Raw genomic sequence first — 16151 nt, 5'->3', positions numbered from 1 at the left:
CAAGCATGGGCAGTCTTTATCAGTAGCAGCATAGAAAACAGAAGAGATGTGCTTATAGGTGGGAGAATGAGATTGTTAAGACATTTTTTCCCCTCACTTTCCACAAACTAAGATAGTAACTCTGCCACTTGGGTGAACTTAGGTTATTCCCACTCATATCTGGCAGCCCGTGGTTCCCTCCTTCATCTTGACTTCTGCTATTTTCATTCTGTGATGTCTGTACTTTTGCACTATTGGGAGTGGATTGTGTGTGGATCACTAACTTTTGGACAGGTCAGCTATCTCAGCCTGAGCACCACTAGATGGATACTAATAAGAGGAAACGAATACATCAAAGACAATTCTCTCTTTTACTCCTCATATCCCTCTCCCAGGCACGCTGCTTTCTTCTGCTCTTGTTGTTGCTGCCCTTTCTCACTCTGCGTTTATGCTCTGATTTCTGCAGATGGAGCTGTACCAAGAAGAGCTGAAGATTGGCCTTTTAGGTCTGCTGGAACTACACGAATGAGCCTGTGTGGAGCCTCCCCTTCAAAAGGGATCCTCTAAAAGAGATAATGGATTCTACAAACCGTGCATCAAATTTAACAAAACAATTAGAGCTGTGCCTGTTAGGAGACAGGTGATGCTGCTGTGGGGAACACATGGATGGAACGTGGAAGTGGCTGTTTGAAGGAGAGAGCTAAACCCTGTATAGGATGGGGGTGTCCACTCCAATTAAGTCATCTGACAGCTGGACATGGCTGTAGCTAATATTTGGTCCTCATAGGTCTAGATGAGCATACCATGTTTGTCACTTCTTGGCAGAAATGAAGGAGCCCTGGAAGAGCTGAGCAAACACCCCTTCATTTTGTACAGCTTTAGACCACCCAAGAGTGGAAGCCTAGGGGGTCACTGTGGTTGTTGTGAGCTGGAAATAAGTTTTTCCAAGGACATTGTCTAAACATAAGGTCAATTTCCCTTTATTCAGAAACGGTGGAATCTGGTACAGGGCATGACTGGCCAATACATGACAAGTGTGTACTTGTCCTACCCACCAACAGACCCTGTGTAACTCAGCCCAGGGACACAAGTGAGTTGGTCATGCAGAACTGTTGGGGAGCAGAGTCTCTGTGGCCACGCTGACCTTGGCTGCAGACATGCACATGTCTCAGCTGCATTGCTGTAGCTGCCTCTGAAGGCCCCGTTTGACTGGCAAAATCTCAGCTACCAATGGTAATCCCTGAAAAGGAGCTGCTCTAGCCTGACTGTCAGGCTGGCTCACGACAGCTGCAGTTAGGAAAAAACATCCTTTACCAGGAAAGGGAGTAAACTGGATTTGGAATCAACAGGATACAATAACCTGGATTCCCAAAATACTGTTTCTACAGTACTTTGAGGATTTCCAGGGCAAGTAGCAAACATCTCACATGGCAGGAGCAATGTGCTGGGTGAGAATTCCTGTTTCTGCTGCACTGCCAAGTTACAGGAGACAGGGCCCTAAAGCTGAGAAATTTGGTGGTTTGGACCCATGAATTCAAAGGAGTTGGGCCCTGGGAACTTTGTGCAAGTTTGTCTGCATTGGGAACTAGGATGCTTTGCCAAAGCAGTTTGAGTTACCTTCTCTGGAAATACGTGAAGACAAAAATATCCCACATGGCAAAGGTCTACCAGGCCACCAAGCATTTTGTAGAGCCTGGGGAAGAGAGAGGCAAATATGCTGATTTCCAGCAGCTGACTAATGTTGTGGGGTAGTTACGGATGCACAGAACTCTTGGCTAACCCCTTCCTTATCTGCTGACTTTTTTTTTTTCTTCTCTTTTTTTAAATTCAGTTTAAGCACCAGCCATAAGAACAGTGGTGTGACATGAGGAATAAAGATATACAAACTGCACTCGGTCCAACCCAAAGTGCTCTCCCTGCTTTGGATACATTAACAGGTCTGGGCACAGCAAGCAGTTGCTGGAGGTGCCATGATCTGCAAAGGAGCCCTGAGACATCAGCTCACATCAGAGAGCCTGGATTAGACACAGTGGAGAGAAGCAAACCAGAAGTGCATGACAAATTAATGGCTTTGCAATTTGTCACTACAGCAATGGTGTGAGTTCAGGTATGCAGACCAGGCTGCCTGGTACCAGCCTCAAGGCACTCTGGGCAGATAACATGTGCAACATGTTCTTGAAAGACACAGTGTTCAGAAATAGCTTTCAAATCTGTTTTCAAAAGCAGGAAGTCCTTATTAAACTAATGATTCTAATTAATTAAGCATATTTTTTATTATCTTAGCAAACAAAGCGCACTAACACCAAGGTTCAGTGACCAGTTACTTCCTAGATTTCTTTATGCACAGGCTATTTGTTGAAAGCTGTTTTAATGGCTTGTGCTAAGTAAAATGGAACAATCCTTCCATTAGTGCAGCTTGGAGATGGCATCTCACTTGTGGTTTCCATTTTTCAGATGCATTAATAACTACAGCCCATATTAAATCCCAGCATCAAGGACTTGCTCTGTGTCTGGTTATTAAGCCAGTGGGAAGCTCCTCCTGACCCCCAGGGCACTGCTGGGCACAGGAGCCAGCTCAGGCATCTCCTCCCCAGGCCCATCACCTTACAGCCATACCCCACAGCAGGCAGCATGGATATAACACAGCACACCTGGATCACAGGGCAGGGCACAGTCACAGGCAGGACACTGGCTGGGCTCCCAAGGAGGACACTGCCAGCCTCTTCCACAGCTGTGTGCAGGTACCCTGTGCCCATGCTGAGGCTGGCCAAGCGGCTGGGCACCAGCTCATGCTGTGGCCCCCTGCCACCACCCACCTCAGCACAAAAGCACAGAGCCTTTGCTTTGTGCTTTTGGCTCATGTTTGGGTTTCCAAATGCAAGATTCATGCAGTATTTCAAAGGTTAAACACCAATCACATCTGACACTGCTTGTTTTTAAAACCTAACTCGATATTTGTATGTGCCATGTATTTTCCCTGGTGGTTGTACTAAGAAATTATGGTGGATTTAAATTTTTTTAACCCAATTATTCTCCTGAATGTTTTCTGCTAGCTGAAAAGTAGTATATAGGGAAAAACTAACAAGAACAAACTCAAATTTGACCACTGGAGTCAGAAAACATCCTCCCACATGGCAGGGCGGTCCCATCCTTGCGTGGAGGAGCTCACAGCTGCCCACTCACAGCAGGTATCTCAGCCCTGCCCATTTTCCCCAGTTGTGATCTAACACAGCTATTGCTGAAAGCAGGATACTCATGTGAAAGCAGGATACTCCGTTCAGATGTGTAACTTTTTTTACAGCACCAGTGGAAATGTTTCCACCTCCAAAACTTTTCTGTGCACATCCCTGCCTAAAGCAGGGAAGTCAAGGCTGTTTTCCAAACGTCTCTGATGACAGACAAGGCAGGTAGAAATGCACAGCCTAGAATGATTTTGGTGCAGATTCCTGGGAGACCTCAGGAGGAGCGGACGTTGGACAAAGAACCACCTCTGATCCCAGCAGCATCTCTAGGAAGCACAGCTGGCTTCAGCTGTCACCGTGTCACTGGGGCAGGCTGCAGGCCAGTACAGCCCATGCAGAGTTGAGCCAAAATTGATGAAAACTAACCCAGACCACTTTGTCTGAAAGCAGCATGGAAACACTCCTATGTTCCCATACACCATTGGGTCTCTCTGTGGGAGGGAACAGACATTGGGGAGTGGGAACATAAACCTGACTACAGGGAGATGTCACCTGGCTTTGCCTCCATCCTACCAAGCCGTAGTTCTCCAGGTCCAGCAGTCATTTTTGGAGGCACTGGCTGTCTTGGGCCTGCCCATAGCAAGCCCCCAGATCCTGCCAAGCCCCTGTGGTGGCACAGCTCTCCTGCTGGCCCCCACTCGACCACCCCCGCGTCTCCAAGCTCTCCCCTTTTGCTAACATTCCCATTAGCTGGTAATGACTGCCATTTAGAAAACATATTTCCTCCCACATGGTTCCAGAGGGGTTTGCAAACTGAGCGACAAGAGCTCAGCAGGGACTGCTCTGCTCTCTGGGGCGCAGCATCGCGGCGGCTCCAGGGTGCACCGCAGCCCGGGAGAAGCGCCACGCACCAGCACTGCAGCGGGACGGGGCTGCCAGCCAGGGGCTTGGCACCGGGCACACATTCCTGCAGGCAGAGCACCCCTTCAGGGCGAGGCGGCCCCAACTCGACCAGAAAGCAAAGGAGCCCTGCTGGTGTCCCCAGGCAGCGCTGCATGCCAGTGAGGTCGGTGCCCGGTGGGCAGAGGCTGCCCAGGGATCACCTGTGCCGTGAGGGGCTGGGCACGGGAGGTGCGGGCACCTCCTGTCCCACACCCGTCACAGAGAGACAGAGAGAGAGAGCTGGCAGGGACAATAACCTGACAAAATTCACCTACTTTCCTAATTTTCTACATGTCCAGCCATTAAGTGCTTATTTCAAATTCCTTGCCACGGAGTCATTACGCATTCAGGTGGAGAGGAAAGTGAGCTCCACGGGAGGCTGACAGTAATTCTGCATTAGTTAAGCATTAGATGACAGACGTACAAAGCAAAGCCATTACTCCTGTCAGCCGCTCTGTCCCAACTCCTGTCCCCATTGTGGAGCTCCTCCAACCAACAGCTCCGGAGCACCACATAAATGCAGGAATGAAAGCCTGGCAAGAGGGGGGAGAGGGGAGGGGCCAGTCATAATTAGAGGTGAATGAAAGTGGGGGGGAAGGATTTTGTCTGGAACACAGTTTGGCAAAGTGTTACCGTTGCATTTATTTATTTCAGTGCTTTTCTGTTGAAGCAATGTCATGGATACAAACCTTTCCTAATGCACACTGGCCATCTAGAGCAGGCACACCACAAACAATGCTTACAGAGACTTCAGATTGCTAAATATTAAACAAATTTGAATATATTTGAAATCCATCCCATTAGTAATGATATTGTGAAACCACAAGAAGTCCCTAGAAAATTTGGCCTCCAAATAGTTTTGTCTAAATCACTTACTACATACAAATCAGTAAGTACTATTAATAGCAAAAGAAATACATTAAGAGATCACAGAGTACAGCCAGGATCCAGAATTGTATAAGAGATCAATGATGCTTTTCTGCAGAGTAAACTTTAAAAAACATTAAATATATAGAAAATCAATGCAAATTACAATTTCCTGTTACTGGGTGCAAAATCAAGGATATTTGGAGCAAATAATTAATTCTTTGTAGCATTTCTGCAGCCCTCAGCCTGTCTGAGCCCTCACAAGCCTGAGAACTGTCCCACCACCAGGACCCTGCAGTTCAGAAACATCTTCAGAGCTGTAAGGAAGAATTTCCAATGTGGCAGAAAATCAAACTGGTGTCTTGGACAAGTCCTTGTCTAAAAGGTTGAGCAAGCCTCAGGTAAGTCCTTCCTATTGCATTCTATTTAATGCAGAATTATGTCCAGGAACCTAAATAGCACATCATAAGGTATTTGAAGACATAATAAGGCAAAAAAAAAATCCAACCCCCCTAAGCTTCCATTCCTGCTTGTTTACCAGATGATGTCCATGTGATGTCCATGCTAAAAGTTTTTGCACATGCAAATGCAAAGACACAGTGTGAACAGAACCCACATTCCCTGTGTGTCAGTTTGTGTGAGGACTCCCACAAGTACAGAAAATAATGTCCAGGAAGAATGTACAGAATGTCTGTGATCCTGGTGGGACTCAGCTGAATACTTACATTCAAACATCTGAACAAGATCTGCTGAACTTTCAGTGCAATTAAATCCTCCCAGTACCTCCTGGTGCTATTTTTGCCCCAAATACTGTCACTGCTGTGCAGTTTCAGTCCTCTCACTCTCTGTGGACAGACAGTGTCAGCAGTGAGGATGTTTCCCTTTAAAAGCACCTCAGAACAGCTTTTGTCTGCTTTTACTTTCTTCCAAAAATGGGCCATACAACAAGAGGAAGGGGATGATGGCTGACACAGTGGCACCTGGACGGCTCTGTGCACATCAGCTGTCCCCCAACAGCACCAAGCTGCCTGCAAGGCTGCTTTAGGGGTGCTCTGCCCCAAGTCCAGCAGCTCAAGCCGTAACAAAACCTTTCTGTGAACTAAGCTAATAGCAGAGAAGAAAAGTACAGTGAATTCTGAGAATCAGAAACCTCCTATTGTATCGCTTCAGTTTAAAGTTTAAATCTAATTCAGAGATGAAAGAACCTTTAGTCTAGCCTTTAGGATCTCTATGGAAAGGCACAGAACAAGCCTCACACCCAAAGGACTTTCTAACGGTCCTGCAGGGCTTCTTGCCCAACACTCCAAGCCTGTTTCACTTTGTCTCTCTCCTCCCACCTTTAACTACTTCAACATTATCCACCTTTTAATGACTGGCTTCAATATTTTATTGCCCTATACCACTTTCTGTTAAACCACCCTTTATAATTTCCCTCCTGCCCGTTAGATGCTCCCCCTTAATAAATTATTAAAGCATGTATTTAGATCAGAGAAGCAAAGGAATTAGATTACATTGATCCATGGCAATTTGCTCTCAAACAATTTCTTCATGAAACAACATCCCTGCCATGCTTCATTCACATTGAACCTCAATATTGAAATCTCACCTCCAACGTTTCCATCAGCCTGGGAGTCAGGGTGGGCATGGGGAAGGGGCACACTGTGTGCTGGGGACACCCAGTATGGCCACACCCCCACTGGGCAGGTGCTGTGCAGTGTGAAAGGAGGGCCCCACAGACAGGGTTATCAAACTTGAGAAGGGGTATTTCCTCCTTTTGGCAATCTATTTCTCTTTGACAGCATTTTTCTTAAAGAAGAGACCAGATGGAATTTTAATTATTTTCAAGGCTTCCCTGAAATACCAATGTCTCCATCCAGCCCTGTGTGCTGGCTCAGGTGGCTGTGGTGCCTTCCCAGTGACAGAGTGCTGTCACAGGCCTGTGTGATGGCAGCATAACCACAACCACAGCGCTGCAGTGGGGACAGGAAGGGGCTCACAAAGGCAAATGCACTGGGGAGAGATTGAAAGGGAGCTTCTATCCACTTTTATTCACAGACAAATGTGCCTCCCAAACCTCATCACTCTCCAAAACATTCCAGGTATCTGCATCAATTTTGTGACACAGCAATTTATTTTCAAACAGAAACCAGCAAAACAAACAGCAAAGTGTCACCTGCAAGGTACCATAAATAAACAGTACCAAAACCAGCCTGTGCCTCCAGGGAGCTCGTAGTTCTGCCACCGGGGGGCTGAGGTACCCCATCCCACAGGGAAAGGCTGGGACTGGCAGGCAGGCTGGGATGACTGCTGGAGCTCCCTGTCCCTTTCTGGCTGGCCTGGGGCCCTCATGGGTACTGAGGAGCCCAGCTGAGCCCAGTGCCCACCTCTGAGAGGAGCCCTGCCCTGCTGGTAGGTGACACACCACATGGGCAAAACCCACTTAGCTTCAACAACTTGCTTCTGTGGAGAAATTCATCTCAATCCAGCTCACTGTATTCAAAGCACAATAGCTATTTCTGACCAACTAAATCCATTATGAACCTTATTCCAAGCTCTAAAATTAGCCCAGGCTGAAAGTGCAGATGAAGACGAACATTAATCAGGTAATTCAGTTTGTGCCTAAGCACGGGAGGTGACTTCTCACACCAGTGGGATGAAGGAATGCTTTCTACAGTGCAAAACAACTCCACTTCTGAGGGGATGCATTTTTCCAGGGCAGACAGGCCCAGGACATTGGCAGGAGCCACCCTGCCCTGCCCAGGCCACACAGGGTAAATCAGCAGCCCAGGAGGGTCCTGCCCCCATGGGGCTGTGGTGCAGGCACTTTGCTAAGGGGCTGCTGGATGTGTTCATGTCCCCGGCAGCCCTGGTGCACCCCGGAGCCAGGTGACCTCCTCGACACAGCCGTGCTCCACCCTGTGGAGGAAGGAACAAGTGTGTTTCTCTGCATACTTCGCAGTTCTCCAATAAGATGTTAAAGGGGATCACTTTAATTCTAAAAATCAGCGAGAATAATTGGAGAGGTGTACAAAATAGCAGCAGCCAGGGCACCAAGCTCTGCTGCACAGAGCTCAGCAGTGTGTGGCTGGCTGGCCTGCACAGCACTCACCCTGCAGAGCACAATTAGGCTAATTTTGTTAACTTCCCACATCAAAAAATGAAATTAAACTCTTTCCTTCAGAATCTCATTTGAGGCTTGTGAGCAAAGAGTTTTCAAGCCTGCTTTGCTACTGTGGGAAGATGGGAAAGAACCCAAAGTGCAAAGGGAGGGTTTCTAGCTTGGGAAATTTTGGAGAAAAACAACTGTTTAATTGCTGTGGCATTTATCAAATCTTTCAATAGCATATTGAAGAGACTAATAATATATGATCCAGTCTGCATTCGCTACATGTTATAGCAAATGACAGCAACACACAATTTTCTACATGATCTGTATGGTTCAGGTGGGCACAGTGCTTCCTGCACAGGAGGTTGAGTGCTCCTGGTTACTGCCTGTCACTCCCACCGCCCCTAAACACTGAAGTCACCCCTCTGGGACAGGCTGGGGTGGTTGGCTGAGCCAGGGGGGGCTGTTTCTAATTTTGTTTCCTTGTTTTTAAAACTCAGAGGTAGCTAACAAAGAGTATCCATTTCTCACCCAAATCTAATTCAATGTTTAAATAGAAATTTCCATCTTTTGAACCAAGTTTTTCACTTTATTACATGTTCTCATATAAATGCTCCAGGTAGGAAGCCAAACAAAGAAACTGCAACCCATAAACAACTTTCTGCCCCTCTGCTTCCAAGTTCATCTCCACAAGCTCTCAGCGGCAGAACAGTTGGAGGACAGATGCAGAAACAGAAGACCACCTTTGATTTTCCCCAAATGAAACAACTTTAAATCAAAATGCCAGTTTAATCAAGTGAGGGCTGGTGATTTCCTCAGCCTCGCGGCACTGCTGAGCTTTCCTGCGCCTCTTGTGCCGAAGCGCGGGCCGGCCTGGGAGTGCAGCCGCACAAAGCTGCTCCCTGTGCCCGGCCCCGGGGCTGCGGCTCTCGCCCACCGCGCCCCGACCCGCCACACACAGCCCCAGCTGCTCTGATTGATGTGTTCAGGATACGGCAAAGGAGCTGTGCGGGACACCCCTCAGCCTGGGGAAGGAAGTCCTCTGTCATGCAGCTCTATTTTTCCTTTCTGTTCTTTCTGTAATCATCAGCCAGAGCAGACTCCATACTGAATGGTTAAAAATACCCTAGGATACGGTACTGATACAGATGGATAGCAGGGAAACAATGCAGCCCTTCCATCATGTTATACTGACATAAGCATCCCGAGCTATATGAGAACCATCCCAACCGAGCCGAACAATGCTCAGACGCATTATTATAATTTCCCTTCTTGCTTTTCCCCGCTCCTTTCTTTTCCGATGGCTCCAGAAGCCAAATGTGTCCTGCAGCGCCAGGATCCCGCTGACCGCCTCCCCCGCCCCCGGCACGGGTCTCGCTGAGCCTGCCAGGCCCGCGCTCCCCGCGGCCCGGCCATCCCCCATGGTCCGGGTTCCCTACGAGCATTGCAGCGGGAAACGCCGGGGCTCCCTGTGAACGTTCCAGCTGGGAAAGGCCCGAGCTCCCTACGAGCACAACAGCCGGGAAAGGCCGGGGCCCCCTGCGCACATTCCAGCCGGGAAAGGCCCGGGCTCCCTGCGAACGTTCCAGCCGGGAAAGGCCCGAGCCGCGGCGATTCCAGCGCGGACCGGAAACCCCCGCCCCGCCCGCTGCCCGGTGCGCGGCTGCCCCCTGGCGGGCACGGGCGGCAGCGCAGGCGGAGCAGGGCAGGGGCCGGGCGGACACCGGCACCGCCCCGGGAAGGAGGCTCGGGGAGCGGGGTTCTCCTCTCCGTCCAGCTGCAGGGGCACTTCCCCGCCCCGGGGCGGCACCCGTGGGCTCTGCAGAGCCAGCCCGCCCCGGGGGCACGGGCAGCCTCTGGATTTCCTGTAGGTTTTGTCTTAACCTGCAACTCCACATCTGCGGGCTCTGCCAAAGCCCTGAAATAAAGCGGGGCCCACGGAGCGCTGCTCCCGCCTGGCAACGCCTATCAAAAACTGTCCAAACAGCCCTCCAACTTCCCGCTTGTCCTAACGACCCACTCTCTTTAAACCTCAATTTTCCTAACCCTCACGGCCCTTTCCCACAAAGCTGGAGAGCTGGTACCGGGGCCCTGCGAGCAGGGGGCAGAGGAAGCAAAGTGCACAGGTACATTCGTGTGCGAACAACTTAAAAAGTCGCGGAGCAGTTTATGTAAAGAGCTGTTTTCTCCTTCCCTCCCCCCTTTCGTCACTGCTTGGGGACTCAGGCATATGGCATTCCTGTGAAAGAAAGACTCGGCGCTGGAGAAAACAAAAGCACTGAAGGAACAGTTCAGCGAGCTCAGGAAACGTGCGACAGCCCCGGCTGGGCAGGCGGGAGGCACTGAAACCCCTCCGGCTACTGCCAGGGCCCAGCACCGTTAGATTATCTGAGTACTCTGCCCGTTCAGCCAGGTAGAACCACCCCTGTAAGTTAAAAACTGTGGAAAAAGCATCAGAGAAACACCGTAGCAACAGTGGTTTCAGCAAGACCTAACAAGGACAAGAAGAAAAAAAAAAAAAGTACAAAGAGAAATCCCTGATTTAATGGGCCAGGCCCTGGAACTTGAAGCACATTGCTTCATTGTCAGGAAGGGTAAAGAACTTCCTAGTTATTTGCTCTGCTGAGGTACCTGGATACACTTATCACATCCAAACAACTTTTTTTTTTTTTTTTCTTTACACTTTTAACAGCATGAGGCTTGTTTTCACAGCCATAGCTCATTTCTGTGGTCTCTAATAGAATACTGGTGTATCTCCAAATCCTCCCTAAAATATGGACTCAAGCCAGGCAATTCCAGTATTTTCCTCCGAAAGTAGCACTCATAAAAGTGTTCTCCCTCCTGCTAATGAAACCAAAAGAGAAAAAAAGCCATGCAAGGATTGGGTTTATGTGTTTCAGTGCAGCCAGTATAGCACTCAGTCAGTACGGCTGCAAAGCACCATCTCCCAGCTGAAACACAACTTGCTTTCTTTGTGCCTGGATGTGCAAGAGCCAGCTCTGGCCTGTGCCTGTGCTCACTGACTGAGTCCACTTAGCCAACCAGGTCACTCAGAAGAAAAATCTTGGATATTTACTACATTGCTGCTTTGCTGTCAGAAAGTTTCTCCACAAAAGGGTTCCCATCACTTAGAAGAGCCCAATCTATGGTACAGAGGCTGTGCTCAGCCTGCCAAACCAACTCAGCCTGCCCACAGCCTGCCTCTGCCTCCTGCCTTTCCACACAGGTGTCACTGGCTGGAATTTCAGAACGATTTAGCCAAGAGCCTAAACTTACAGTGAAGGATGAAGAGGCTTGAAGCCTCACAGCTTTCATGAGAAACGAGTACACATCCTGTTGCAATTTCAGAGTAGCTCACAAGAGGCAGCAGATACATTGCCAAGAAGTTTCTACTTCCATTCATGCCATCTGTGATATGTCTTACTTCACTACAGCTCATTAGTTTACACAAATTACACAATCCAGCACTCTTCCCTCCAAAAAACAGAGAGAAGAAGGACCAAAGCAGACATCACAAAAATGTTCCACATCTGGTTTGCACTGAAATATGAAGGAAATTGCTACTAAGTAAAGCAAAGCTATGCAGTAAAGCAATACTGACTCTAAATAAAGCAATACAGTGATGCTTCTGTTTGCTTTTCATACCCTAGGAAACCTCATGAAGCTTTACAGATGCAGAACAAAGTGCTCAGGTGTTAAATTGTGTCCAAGTTGAAGGTGTTTCCAATGCCCATGTAAAGTATGGCACATTCTCTGATTACAACATTATATATTTAAATAAAGATGCACCACTTCTTTAATTGGGTGACTATTTGATAAGGAACACAGCATAGCTTTATTTATCATCAAGTTTGGGGTTTTTTACTATAGGGATTATAACCACTGGAGTGCCTTCTATTATCACCCAGCATTTAGCACACAGTGGAAGCCACTTTTCTTCATCTCTTGTCACTGAGGCTGAGGACAAAAGAGTCAGAGGGTTTGGGATATCCACTGACAGCATACCAACCTGGGTACTCAAAATAAAGAAATCCTTACACAAACAGGATCCAGTTACAGACACTTTACTTTGTTTGCCCAAAGTTACAGGGAAATGTTGTGATAGGCAAGAAACTCCAGGAAGAACATAATGCTTTTTTTGTGACATCTCAGCTCTCAGGATTACCACAGTCTTAGAAATTTACAGTGTGTTGCTGACTGAGGAGCCTTCCAATTTTGGCAACACCCTCTGCCTCTATTACATAAGGCAGCTTTGAGTTTAAAATATCCCAGATATCCAGATATATTGACACAAACATGCTGCACAAATAAGTGAGCAATGGTCACACACAACAGAGGACAACCATAACTAGGGAATACACCAACATCATCATTCACACTGGATGAGACTGGACTGGAGACTCAGTTCATCATCTTCTAGACACTTGGTATTGCAGCTTTAGTGTTGTTAATGTAGCCCTGATACATAAACCAGCACTAAACATAAATAAATGAACCAGAACTCCACAGTCTTCAGTTTCTGTCTTAGACTTGAGTCTAAGATCTACCCAGGAAATCAGGAATTATAATTACTGATGCCAGAATTTGCCAGGGAACATTTCTGAACAATTAGTTCTCACTGAAGAGATATTAAGAAGCTGCTAAGACATCAAAGTAATTTAAGTACTGTCAAGCCAACACTGTACATAATTTCATTCATAACAGACTTGAGAAAGGAATTTTTCTTCCCTCTACACGTTCCACTTACCTCTGCAACAGTGTTACACCCCATTAAACACTATAAAAGAACTATAAGGAAAAAGTACCAAAGAGGGAAATACCCAATAAAATATGTACTTTTACAAACATAGTAGGAAGTTTACAACACACAAATGAGCCCAAAAGAAAGGATAAGAGCCTTAGGCTCACACCATTTATTCAGCCCACAAACCAAGAAAAACCAAGCACACGTGAAAATTTCTTAACACAAGAGGAAACAGCATCCTGCCTGGTACCCACAGAACACTCTCATCCTTAGTAAAACTCATTAAAACAGAAAAGCAAACTAAAAACACAATAAAGAACTTATGCTCAGCCCTATGTAGTGCAGAACTAAGAAAAAAAATTAGAGAAAGAATGCAGAATTACAAAATGCTTAAAAGAACAGTATCTAAAGGCATTAAAATAATTAATCACCAAGCTTCCATCATCATGCACTCAGACAGTGCAAGATGATGGAAACTTGATGATTAATTATTTTAATCATCAGTGCACTCAGACTAAAGCAGCAGCCCTCATCACTCAGGCAACCAGTATTTGTATCTTTCAACACATCTGTTGCAAAGACTGTTTAGACAGTAAAGACAGTTTACTGCTGCCTTACCACAGTCTCTCAGTCATGCTCTGCAGCTGGAAAACATGAGAAATCACCTTCATAAACCAATAACTCTTCATTCTCAATCCCACGGCTCATGTGAGTGTTTGAGGGGGGACTGAGCTGACAGGTTTTCCCACAGCCCACCCAGGATTCATTCTGTGCCTGGGCACCATAAGGCACAGAAACAGCTAAACCAATTTGCTGAGGTTTGTCATGCAGCTTTGCAACAAGCATAAGCAAAACTCAGTAACTGAAGCCTCCTTTCACAGCTTGCAGATTACTTTAGACAAAGATATCATGAAGACCTTCTTACCTGCAGCAGGGTCCTTCTCCTGGCACTGCAGCAGCAGGCACCCTTCAAGGTGGTGTGGGAGAGCTGCCCACCCTGGCACAATGCTCACCTGCCTGTCACTAGCTGCCAGCTGGTGAAGCAACAGGATAAAAGAAAAGTCAGGCAAAGGGAGCCCTGCACTTTCCTCCTCAGTCTGCAGTGGGTAGAGAGCATGCCACCTGCATTGTGTCCATGGAAATGAAAGGCAAAGTGAGGGCACTGGTTCCTCCCTCTTGGTTGGGTTGCAGCAGCTGCAAGGCTCCCTGTGTCACTTTGATCTGCTCCAGCAGGACACCAGCTTCAGATGCCTCCTTGCCCTCCATGATTGGTGCTCAACCCCCAGGTTCTCGGTGCAGGGCTAGCAGTGAGAGCTGTTTTCCTCCTGGGCAGCTCTGACCACAAAGGTGCAGCACAGCTTCTAGCTGGGGAAATGGGCAGCCTCCCACTCCCTTCACTCCTTGTCCTGCCTCTACCATGGCAGGTGCATGGCACCAGGGCAAGCATCAGGCTGAGATGCAGCCAGGATGTTGGTACACTGCAGAAAAGTTCTATGCTCTGAAAGAACACATTTTGAACAAGGAAGTCACTTTCTCCTGCCTTGGTTACTCAAACTTCATCAGGCCTCTGCAGCCGGACTTCAGTTCAACAACATTTTCATTTAGTCCATGTATAATATCTGAGTTCAAAAGCAGGTCAGAATAGCACTGGTGTTTGAAAAATATTTTAAATACAAGTTTTCTGTCAGAAAAGTAAATCCAGCTAAAGATGTAAGAGGGCAAAATGAGAAATACAGTGCCTTTAAAATATATCACCACATGAGACCTGAGGAAGTGGAAATCAATGGCAGTACTGGCGATATGAAGAAAGTCAATAATTGAAGCACTCTGGGCAATATTTTAGCCTTAACTATAGATGAAAGTTATCATTCCTCTTTCTACTTGATCACTGGAGCAGGGTTCTGGTTAAAATCTCACCTGATATGTTTTCTTTTTGGTAAAATGCAATGTAGGCCTCAAGCAACTCCTGTTCAGCTAAGCAGTTCAGAAAACAAACAGCAGATTGATCAAAGATGTGTTGAGAGCAATTTTCTGCCCTCAGCAGCCCTCTCATGGGCCCTGATGCTGGTCAAACATGGAGTTTGTTCCCATCCTCAGGTGTAACAGAGGTTTGAGGACAGAAAATGGAGACAGTTCGTGCTCTCCACCCTGGCCTCAGCCAGGCGGCTGCTTCACACAGCCCCACACGGCCGCCGGCTCTGAGGGGAGCAGCGGCACCTCAGGAAGTTCCCAGGTGACTCAAGGACGAGCAGCAAAAGCAGCTAAGGGGAAATTGGATCTTTCCACAAGCAGGGGTCTAAGATGGGTTGTGCTGGAGCCCTCACACTCCTGGGCAGGCAAGCGGGAATTGGATCTCTCCACTTCACTTTCCACAAGCAGGGGCCCAGGGCTCCTGTGTTGGAGCCCACATGCTCCTGAGCAAGGAGGTGCTCCCGTGCTGGGCAGTGCTGTGTGCCCAACTCCCTCCTGTGCTGGGCAGTGCTGTGTGCCCACCTCCCTCCTGTGCTGGGCAGTGCTGTGTGCCCACCTCCCTCCTGTGCTGGGCAGTGCCGTGTGCCCATCTCCCTCCTGTGCTGGGCAGTGCCGTGTGCCCAGCTCCCTCACACCGTGCTGGGCAGTGCCGTGTGCCCAGCTCCCTCACACCGTGCTGGGCACTGCCATGTGCCCAGCTCCCTCACACCGTGCTGGGCACTGCCATGTGCCCACCTCCCTCACCCCGTGCTGGGCACTGCCATGTGCCCACCTCCCTCACACCGTGCTGGGCACTGCTGTGTGCCCAGCTCCCTCACACCGTGCTGGGCACTGCCGTGTGCCCAGCTCCCTCACACCGTGCTGGGCACTGCCGTGTGCCCACCTCCCTCACACCGTGCTGGGCACTGCCATGTGCCCATCTCCCTCACACCGTGCTGGGCACTGCCGTGTGCCCAGCTCCCTCACACCGTGCTGGGCACTGCTGTGTGCCCACCTCCCTCACACCGTGCTGGGCACTGCTGTGTGCCCAGCTCCCTCACACCGTGCTGGGCACTGCCATGTGCCCACCTCCCTCACACCGCGCCTCAACCACCGCGACACTTCTTCCCTGAGGGAAGCACTGCCAGCTCTTCCAATGTGCAGCAGGACTTAGGAACTGTCCATAGTTACGTTTATTTTTTCTTTCTCTTTATTCACCTCTACTGTGCTTCATATTTTCTTCTTCCACACTTGCCAGCACTGTGAATGTTTAAGGAACACTGGCCTTTTAAACCGATTTAAAAAGAATATACCTCACCCAAACACCTAACTGAAGGAAAACCAAGCATTTTTATTTGCCTAAAAGTGATTAAGACCATTT

The 16151-nt window shown here is 48.3% G+C and overlaps 1 protein-coding gene across 4 annotated transcripts in view; it reads right to left on the bottom strand.

Annotated features, from left to right (window-relative positions):
• ZNF423 (zinc finger protein 423) overlaps positions 1 to 16151 on the bottom strand; it is a 281707-nt gene that overhangs the window by 250990 nt on the left and 14566 nt on the right. Inside the window, exon 1 of one of the 4 annotated variants that reach the window (XM_054269391.1) lies at positions 13746 to 13765. The exons of the other annotated variants lie outside the window; for them this stretch is intronic. The gene's annotated coding sequence lies outside the window, so the exon portion shown is untranslated. Of the gene's footprint in view, positions 1 to 13745; positions 13766 to 16151 lie in introns of those variants that run through there. 4 annotated transcript variants of the gene reach the window in all.

This window comes from Melozone crissalis, unplaced genomic scaffold (assembly GCF_028551555.1).
Source record: "Melozone crissalis strain CALT ecotype California unplaced genomic scaffold, PUWL_Pcris_2 ptg000007l_1, whole genome shotgun sequence".
NCBI classification, from domain to species: Eukaryota; Metazoa; Chordata; class Aves; order Passeriformes; family Passerellidae; genus Melozone; species Melozone crissalis.
The sequence above is the reverse complement of the archived record's forward strand: the minus strand, read 5'-3'. Positions and strand labels throughout refer to the sequence as shown.